The following is a 10,536-nucleotide window of genomic DNA, read 5'->3' on the forward strand; positions in this document are numbered from 1 at the left end:
TCTCCTGTGTCTGGTGTTTGACTTCATCAAGACAGTTATTAGTACATTATCTTCTGTGTCTGGTGTTTGACTTCATCAAGACAGTTATTAGTACATTATCTTATCTGTGTCTGGTGTTTGACTTCATCAAGACAGTTATTAGTACATTATCTTCTGTGTCTGGTGTTTGACTTCATCAAGACAGTTATTAGTACATTATCTTCTGTGTCTGGTGTTTGACTTCATCAAGACAGTTATTAGTACATTATCTCCTGTGTCTGGTGTTTGACTTCATCAAGACAGTTATTAGTACATTATCTCCTGTGTCTGGTGTTTGACTTCATCAAGACAGTTATTAGTACATTATCTCCTGTGTCTGGTGTTTGACTTCATCAAGACAGTTATTAGTACATTATCTCCTGTGTCTGGTGTTTGACTTCATCAAGACAGTTATTAGTACATTATCTCCTGTGTCTGGTGTTTGACTTCATCAAGACAGTTATTAGTACATTATCTCCTGTGTCTGGTGTTTGACTTCATCAAGACAGTTATTAGTACATTATCTCCTGTGTCTGGTGTTTGACTTCATCAAGACAGTTATTAGTACATTATCTTATCTGTGTCTGGTGTTTGACTTCATCAAGACAGTTATTAGTACATTATCTCCTGTGTCTGGTGTTTGACTTCATCAAGACAGTTATTAGTACATTATCTCCTGTGTCTGGTGTTTGACTTCATCAAGACAGTTATTAGTACATTATCTCCTGTGTCTGGTGTTTGACTTCATCAAGACAGTTATTAGTACATTATCTCCTGTGTCTGGTGTTTGACTTCATCAAGACAGTTATTAGTACATTATCTCCTGTGTCTGGTGTTTGACTTCATCAAGACAGTTATTAGTACATTATCTCCTGTGTCTGGTGTTTGACTTCATCAAGACAGTTATTAGTACATTATCTCCTGTGTCTGGTGTTTGACTTCATCAAGACAGTTATTAGTACATTATCTTCTGTGTCTGGTGTTTGACTTCATCAAGACAGTTATTAGTACATTATCTCCTGTGTCTGGTGTTTGACTTCATCAAGACAGTTATTAGTACATTATCTCCTGTGTCTGGTGTTTGACTTCATCAAGACAGTTATTAGTACATTATCTCCTGTGTCTGGTGTTTGACTTCATCAAGACAGTTATTAGTACATTATCTCCTGTGTCTGGTGTTTGACTTCATCAAGACAGTTATTAGTACATTATCTTCTGTGTCTGGTGTTTGACTTCATCAAGACAGTTATTAGTACATTATCTTCTGTGTCTGGTGTTTGACTTCATCAAGACAGTTATTAGTACATTATCTTCTGTGTCTGGTGTTTGACTTCATCAAGACAGTTATTAGTACATTATCTCCTGTGTCTGGTGTTTGACTTCATCAAGACAGTTATTAGTACATTATCTTCTGTGTCTGGTGTTTGACTTCATCAAGACAGTTATTAGTACATTATCTCCTGTGTCTGGTGTTTGACTTCATCAAGACAGTTATTAGTACATTATCTTCTGTGTCTGGTGTTTGACTTCATCAAGACAGTTATTAGTACATTATCTTATCTGTGTCTGGTGTTTGACTTCATCAAGACAGTTATTAGTACATTATCTTCTGTGTCTGGTGTTTGACTTCATCAAGACAGTTATTAGTACATTATCTTCTGTGTCTGGTGTTTGACTTCATCAAGACAGTTATTAGTACATTATCTTCTGTGTCTGGTGTTTGACTTCATCAAGACAGTTATTAGTACATTATCTTCTGTGTCTGGTGTTTGACTTCATCAAGACAGTTATTAGTACATTATCTTCTGTGTCTGGTGTTTGACTTCATCAAGACAGTTATTAGTACATTATCTTCTGTGTCTGTGTCTGGTGTTTGACTTCATCAAGACAGTTATTAGTACATTATCTTCTGTGTCTGGTGTTTGACTTCATCAAGACAGTTATTAGTACATTATCTCCTGTGTCTGGTGTTTGACTTCATCAAGACAGTTATTAGTACATTATCTCCTGTGTCTGGTGTTTGACTTCATCAAGACAGTTATTAGTACATTATCTTCTGTGTCTGGTGTTTGACTTCATCAAGACAGTTATTAGTACATTATCTTCTGTGTCTGGTGTTTGACTTCATCAAGACAGTTATTAGTACATTATCTACTTCATCAAGACAGTTATTAGTACATTATCTCTGTGTCTGGTGTTTGACTTCATCAAGACAGTTATTAGTACATTATCTTCTGTGTCTGGTGTTTGACTTCATCAAGACAGTTATTAGTACATTATCTTCTGTGTCTGGTGTTTGACTTCATCAAGACAGTTATTAGTACATTATCTCCTGTGTCTGGTGTTTGACTTCATCAAGACAGTTATTAGTACATTATCTCCTGTGTCTGGTGTTTGACTTCATCAAGACAGTTATTAGTACATTATCTCTCTGTGTCTGGTGTTTGACTTCATCAAGACAGTTATTAGTACATTATCTCCTGTGTCTGGTGTTTGACTTCATCAAGACAGTTATTAGTACATTATCTTCTGTGTCTGGTGTTTGACTTCATCAAGACAGTTATTAGTACATTATCTTCTGTGTCTGGTGTTTGACTTCATCAAGACAGTTATTAGTACATTATCTCCTGTGTCTGGTGTTTGACTTCATCAAGACAGTTATTAGTACATTATCTCCTGTGTCTGGTGTTTGACTTCATCAAGACAGTTATTAGTACATTATCTCCTGTGTCTGGTGTTTGACTTCATCAAGACAGTTATTAGTACATTATCTCCTGTGTCTGGTGTTTGACTTCATCAAGACAGTTATTAGTACATTATCTCCTGTGTCTGGTGTTTGACTTCATCAAGACAGTTATTAGTACATTATCTCCTGTGTCTGGTGTTTGACTTCATCAAGACAGTTATTAGTACATTATCTCCTGTGTCTGTGTCTGGTGTTTGACTTCATCAAGACAGTTATTAGTACATTATCTTCTGTGTCTGGTGTTTGACTTCATCAAGACAGTTATTAGTACATTATCTCCTGTGTCTGGTGTTTGACTTCATCAAGACAGTTATTAGTACATTATCTTCTGTGTCTGGTGTTTGACTTCATCAAGACAGTTATTAGTACATTATCTTCTGTGTCTGGTGTTTGACTTCATCAAGACAGTTATTAGTACATTATCTTCTGTGTCTGGTGTTTGACTTCATCAAGACAGTTATTAGTACATTATCTCCTGTGTCTGGTGTTTGACTTCATCAAGACAGTTATTAGTACATTATCTCCTGTGTCTGGTGTTTGACTTCATCAAGACAGTTATTAGTACATTATCTCCTGTGTCTGGTGTTTGACTTCATCAAGACAGTTATTAGTACATTATCTCCTGTGTCTGGTGTTTGACTTCATCAAGACAGTTATTAGTACATTATCTCCTGTGTCTGGTGTTTGACTTCATCAAGACAGTTATTAGTACATTATCTCCTGTGTCTGGTGTTTGACTTCATCAAGACAGTTATTAGTACATTATCTCCTGTGTCTGGTGTTTGACTTCATCAAGACAGTTATTAGTACATTATCTCCTGTGTCTGGTGTTTGACTTCATCAAGACAGTTATTAGTACATTATCTTCTGTGTCTGGTGTTTGACTTCATCAAGACAGTTATTAGTACATTATCTTCTGTGTCTGGTGTTTGACTTCATCAAGACAGTTATTAGTACATTATCTCCTGTGTCTGGTGTTTGACATCAAGACAGTATTAGTACATTATCTCTGTGTGTCTGGTGTTTGACTTCATCAAGACAGTTATTAGTACATTATCTTCTGTGTCTGGTGTTTGACTTCATCAAGACAGTTATTAGTACATTATCTTCTGTGTCTGGTGTTTGACTTCATCAAGACAGTTATTAGTACATTATCTTCTGTGTCTGGTGTTTGACTTCATCAAGACAGTTATTAGTACATTATCTTCTGTGTCTGACAGTGTTTGACTTCATCAAGACAGTTATTAGTACATTATCTCCTGTGTCTGGTGTTTGACTTCATCAAGACAGTTAATAGTACATTATCTCCTGTGTCTGGTGTTTGACTTCATCAAGACAGTTATTAGTACATTATCTTCTGTGTCTGGTGTTTGACTTCATCAAGACAGTTATTAGTACATTATCTTATCTCTGTGTCTGGTGTTTGACTTCATCAAGACAGTTATTAGTACATTATCTTCTGTGTCTGGTGTTTGACTTCATCAAGACAGTTATTAGTACATTATCTTCTGTGTCTGGTGTTTGACTTCATCAAGACAGTTATTAGTACATTATCTCCTGTGTCTGGTGTTTGACTTCATCAAGACAGTTATTAGTACATTATCTTCTGTGTCTGGTGTTTGACTTCATCAAGACAGTTATTAGTACATTATCTTCTGTGTCTGGTGTTTGACTTCATCAAGACAGTTATTAGTACATTATCTTCTGTGTCTGGTGTTTGACTTCATCAAGACAGTTATTAGTACATTATCTTCTGTGTCTGGTGTTTGACTTCATCAAGACAGTTATTAGTACATTATCTTCTGTGTCTGGTGTTTGACTTCATCAAGACAGTTATTAGTACATTATCTCCTGTGTCTGGTGTTTGACTTCATCAAGACAGTTATTAGTACATTATCTTCTGTGTCTGGTGTTTGACTGTACTTCATCAAGACAGTTATTAGTACATTATCTTCTGTGTCTGGTGTTTGACTTCATCAAGACAGTTATTAGTACATTATCTCCTGTGTCTGGTGTTTGACTTCATCAAGACAGTTATTAGTACATTATCTCCTGTGTCTGGTGTTTGACTTCATCAAGACAGTTATTAGTACATTATCTCCTGTGTCTGGTGTTTGACTTCATCAAGACAGTTATTAGTACATTATCTCCTGTGTCTGGTGTTTGACTTCATCAAGACAGTTATTTATCTCCTGTACATTATCTCTGTGTCTGGTGTTTGACTTCATCAAGACAGTTATTAGTACATTATCTTCTGTGTCTGGTGTTTGACTTCATCAAGACAGTTATTAGTACATTATCTTCTGTGTCTGGTGTTTGACTTCATCAAGACAGTTATTAGTACATTATCTTCTGTGTCTGGTGTTTGACTTCATCAAGACAGTTATTAGTACATTATCTCCTGTGTCTGGTGTTTGACTTCATCAAGACAGTTATTAGTACATTATCTTCTGTGTCTGGTGTTTGACTTCATCAAGACAGTTATTAGTACATTATCTTCTGTGTCTGGTGTTTGACTTCATCAAGACAGTTATTAGTACATTATCTTCTGTGTCTGGTGTTTGACTTCATCAAGACAGTTATTAGTACATTATCTTCTGTGTCTGGTGTTTGACTTCATCAAGACAGTTATTAGTACATTATCTTCTGTGTCTGGTGTTTGACTTCATCAAGACAGTTATTAGTACATTATCTTCTGTGTCTGGTGTTTGACTTCATCAAGACAGTTATTAGTACATTATCTTCTGTGTCTGGTGTTTGACTTCATCAAGACAGTTATTAGTACATTATCTTCTGTGTCTGGTGTTTGACTTCATCAAGACAGTTATTAGTACATTATCTTCTGTGTCTGGTGTTTGACTTCATCAAGACAGTTATTAGTACATTATCTTCTGTGTCTGGTGTTTGACTTCATCAAGACAGTTATTAGTACATTATCTCCTGTGTCTGGTGTTTGACTTCATCAAGACAGTTATTAGTACATTATCTCCTGTGTCTGGTGTTTGACTTCATCAAGACAGTTATTAGTACATTATCTCCTGTGTCTGGTGTTTGACTTCATCAAGACAGTTATTAGTACATTATCTCCTGTGTCTGGTGTTTGACTTCATCAAGACAGTTATTAGTACATTATCTCCTGTGTCTGGTGTTTGACTTCATCAAGACAGTTATTAGTACATTATCTCCTGTGTCTGGTGTTTGACTTCATCAAGACAGTTATTAGTACATTATCTTCTGTGTCTGGTGTTTGACTTCATCAAGACAGTTATTAGTACATTATCTTCTGTGTCTGGTGTTTGACTTCATCAAGACAGTTATTAGTACATTATCTTCTGTGTCTGGTGTTTGACTTCATCAAGACAGTTATTAGTACATTATCTTCTGTGTCTGGTGTTTGACTTCATCAAGACAGTTATTAGTACATTATCTTCTGTGTCTTCATCAAGACAGTTATTAGTACATTATCTTCTGTGTCTGGTGTTTGACTTCATCAAGACAGTTATTAGTACATTATCTTCTGTGTCTGGTGTTTGACTTCATCAAGACAGTTATTAGTACATTATCTTCTGTGTCTGGTGTTTGACTTCATCAAGACAGTTATTAGTACATTATCTTCTGTGTCTGGTGTTTGACTTCATCAAGACAGTTATTAGTACATTATCTCCTGTGTCTGGTGTTTGACTTCATCAAGACAGTTATTAGTACATTATCTCCTGTGTCTGGTGTTTGACTTCATCAAGACAGTTATTAGTACATTATCTCCTGTGTCTGGTGTTTGACTTCATCACTTCAGACAGTTATTAGTACATTATCTCCTGTGTCTGGTGTTTGACTTCATCAAGACAGTTATTAGTACATTATCTCCTGTGTCTGGTGTTTGACTTCATCAAGACAGTTATTAGTACATTATCTCCTGTGTCTGGTGTTTGACTTCATCAAGACAGTTATTAGTACATTATCTCCTGTGTCTGGTGTTTGACTTCATCAAGACAGTTATTAGTACATTATCTCCTGTGTCTGGTGTTTGACTTCATCAAGACAGTTATTAGTACATTATCTTCTGTGTCTGGTGTTTGACTTCATCAAGACAGTTATTAGTACATTATCTCCTGTGTCTGGTGTTTGACTTCATCAAGACAGTTATTAGTACATTATCTTCTGTGTCTGGTGTTTGACTTCATCAAGACAGTTATTAGTACATTATCTTCTGTGTCTGGTGTTTGACTTCATCAAGACAGTTATTAGTACATTATCTTCTGTGTCTGGTGTTTGACTTCATCAAGACAGTTATTAGTACATTATCTTCTGTGTCTGGTGTTTGACTTCATCAAGACAGTTATTAGTACATTATCTTCTGTGTCTGGTGTTTGACTTCATCAAGACAGTTATTAGTACATTATCTTCTGTGTCTGGTGTTTGACTTCATCAAGACAGTTATTAGTACATTATCTTCTGTGTCTGGTGTTTGACTTCATCAAGACAGTTATTAGTACATTATCTTCTGTGTCTGGTGTTTGACTTCATCAAGACAGTTATTAGTACATTATCTTCTGTGTCTGGTGTTTGACTTCATCAAGACAGTTATTAGTACATTATCTCCTGTGTCTGGTGTTTGACTTCATCAAGACAGTTATTAGTACATTATCTCCTGTGTCTGGTGTTTGACTTCATCAAGACAGTTATTAGTACATTATCTCCTGTGTCTGGTGTTTGACTTCATCAAGACAGTTATTAGTACATTATCTTCTGTGTCTGGTGTTTGACTTCATCAAGACAGTTATTAGTACATTATCTCCTGTGTCTGGTGTTTGACTTCATCAAGACAGTTATTAGTACATTATCTCCTGTGTCTGGTGTTTGACTTCATCAAGACAGTTATTAGTACATTATCTCCTGTGTCTGGTGTTTGACTTCATCAAGACAGTTATTAGTACATTATCTTCTGTGTCTGGTGTTTGACTTCATCAAGACAGTTATTAGTACATTATCTCCTGTGTCTGGTGTTTGACTTCATCAAGACAGTTATTAGTACATTATCTTCTGTGTCTGGTGTTTGACTTCATCAAGACAGTTATTAGTACATTATCTTCTGTGTCTGGTGTTTGACTTCATCAAGACAGTTATTAGTACATTATCTTCTGTGTCTGGTGTTTGACTTCATCAAGACAGTTATTAGTACATTATCTTCTGTGTCTGGTGTTTGACTTCATCAAGACAGTTATTAGTACATTATCTTCTGTGTCTGGTGTTTGACTTCATCAAGACAGTTATTAGTACATTATCTTCTGTGTCTGGTGTTTGACTTCATCAAGACAGTTATTAGTACATTATCTTCTGTGTCTGGTGTTTGACTTCATCAAGACAGTTATTAGTACATTATCTTCTGTGTCTGGTGTTTGACTTCATCAAGACAGTTATTAGTACATTATCTTCTGTGTCTGGTGTTTGACTTCATCAAGACAGTTATTAGTACATTATCTCCTGTGTCTGGTGTTTGACTTCATCAAGACAGTTATTAGTACATTATCTCCTGTGTCTGGTGTTTGACTTCATCAAGACAGTTATTAGTACATTATCTCCTGTGTCTGGTGTTTGACTTCATCAAGACAGTTATTAGTACATTATCTTCTGTGTCTGGTGTTTGACTTCATCAAGACAGTTATTAGTACATTATCTTCTGTGTCTGGTGTTTGACTTCATCAAGACAGTTATTAGTACATTATCTCCTGTGTCTGGTGTTTGACTTCATCAAGACAGTTATTAGTACATTATCTCCTGTGTCTGGTGTTTGACTTCATCAAGACAGTTATTAGTACATTATCTCCTGTGTCTGGTGTTTGACTTCATCAAGACAGTTATTAGTACATTATCTCCTGTGTCTGGTGTTTGACTTCATCAAGACAGTTATTAGTACATTATCTCCTGTGTCTGGTGTTTGACTTCATCAAGACAGTTATTAGTACATTATCTCCTGTGTCTGGTGTTTGACTTCATCAAGACAGTTATTAGTACATTATCTCCTGTGTCTGGTGTTTGACTTCATCAAGACAGTTATTAGTACATTATCTTCTGTGTCTGGTGTTTGACTTCATCAAGACAGTTATTAGTACATTATCTCCTGTGTCTGGTGTTTGACTTCATCAAGACAGTTATTAGTACATTATCTTCTGTGTCTGGTGTTTGACTTCATCAAGACAGTTATTAGTACATTATCTCCTGTGTCTGGTGTTTGACTTCATCAAGACAGTTATTAGTACATTATCTCCTGTGTCTGGTGTTTGACTTCATCAAGACAGTTATTAGTACATTATCTCCTGTGTCTGGTGTTTGACTTCATCAAGACAGTTATTAGTACATTATCTCCTGTGTCTGGTGTTTGACTTCATCAAGACAGTTATTAGTACATTATCTCCTGTGTCTGGTGTTTGACTTCATCAAGACAGTTATTAGTACATTATCTCCTGTGTCTGGTGTTTGACTTCATCAAGACAGTTATTAGTACATTATCTCCTGTGTCTGGTGTTTGACTTCATCAAGACAGTTATTAGTACATTATCTCCTGTGTCTGGTGTTTGACTTCATCAAGACAGTTATTAGTACATTATCTTCTGTGTCTGGTGTTTGACTTCATCAAGACAGTTATTAGTACATTATCTTCTGTGTCTGGTGTTTGACTTCATCAAGACAGTTATTAGTACATTATCTCCTGTGTCTGGTGTTTGACTTCATCAAGACAGTTATTAGTACATTATCTCCTGTGTCTGGTGTTTGACTTCATCAAGACAGTTAGTTAGTACATTATCTTCTGTGTCTGGTGTTTGACTTCATCAAGACAGTTATTAGTACATTATCTTCTGTGTCTGGTGTTTGACTTCATCAAGACAGTTATTAGTACATTATCTTCTGTGTCTGGTGTTTGACTTCATCAAGACAGTTATTAGTACATTATCTTCTGTGTCTGGTGTTTGACTTCATCAAGACAGTCATTATCTTCTGTGTCTGGTGTTTGACTTCATCAAGACAGTTATTAGTACATTATCTTCTGTGTCTGTGTTTGACTTCATCAAGACAGTGTTATCTCCTGTGTGTCTGGTGTTTGACTTCATCAAGACAGTTATTAGTACATTATCTTCTGTGTCTGGTGTTTGACTTCATCAAGACAGTTATTAGTACATTATCTTCTGTGTCTGGTGTTTGACTTCATCAAGACAGTTATTAGTACATTATCTTCTGTGTCTGGTGTTTGACTTCATCAAGACAGTTATTAGTACATTATCTTCTGTGTCTGGTGTTTGACTTCATCAAGACAGTTATTAGTACATTATCTTCTGTGTCTGGTGTTTGACTTCATCAAGACAGTTATTAGTACATTATCTCCTGTGTCTGGTGTTTGACTTCATCAAGACAGTTATTAGTACATTATCTCCTGTGTCTGGTGTTTGACTTCATCAAGACAGTTATTAGTACATTATCTCCTGTGTCTGGTGTTTGACTTCATCAAGACAGTTATTAGTACATTATCTCCTGTGTCTGGTGTTTGACTTCATCAAGACAGTTATTAGTACATTATCTCCTGTGTCTGGTGTTTGACTTCATCAAGACAGTTATTAGTACATTATCTTCTGTGTCTGGTGTTTGACTTCATCAAGACAGTTATTAGTACATTATCTTCTGTGTCTGGTGTTTGACTTCATCAAGACAGTTATTAGTACATTATCTCCTGTGTCTGGTGTTTGACTTCATCAAGACAGTTATTAGTACATTATCTCCTG

This window comes from Tachypleus tridentatus, chromosome 3 (assembly GCF_004210375.1).
Source record: "Tachypleus tridentatus isolate NWPU-2018 chromosome 3, ASM421037v1, whole genome shotgun sequence".
Lineage (NCBI taxonomy): Eukaryota > Metazoa > Arthropoda > Merostomata > Xiphosura > Limulidae > Tachypleus > Tachypleus tridentatus.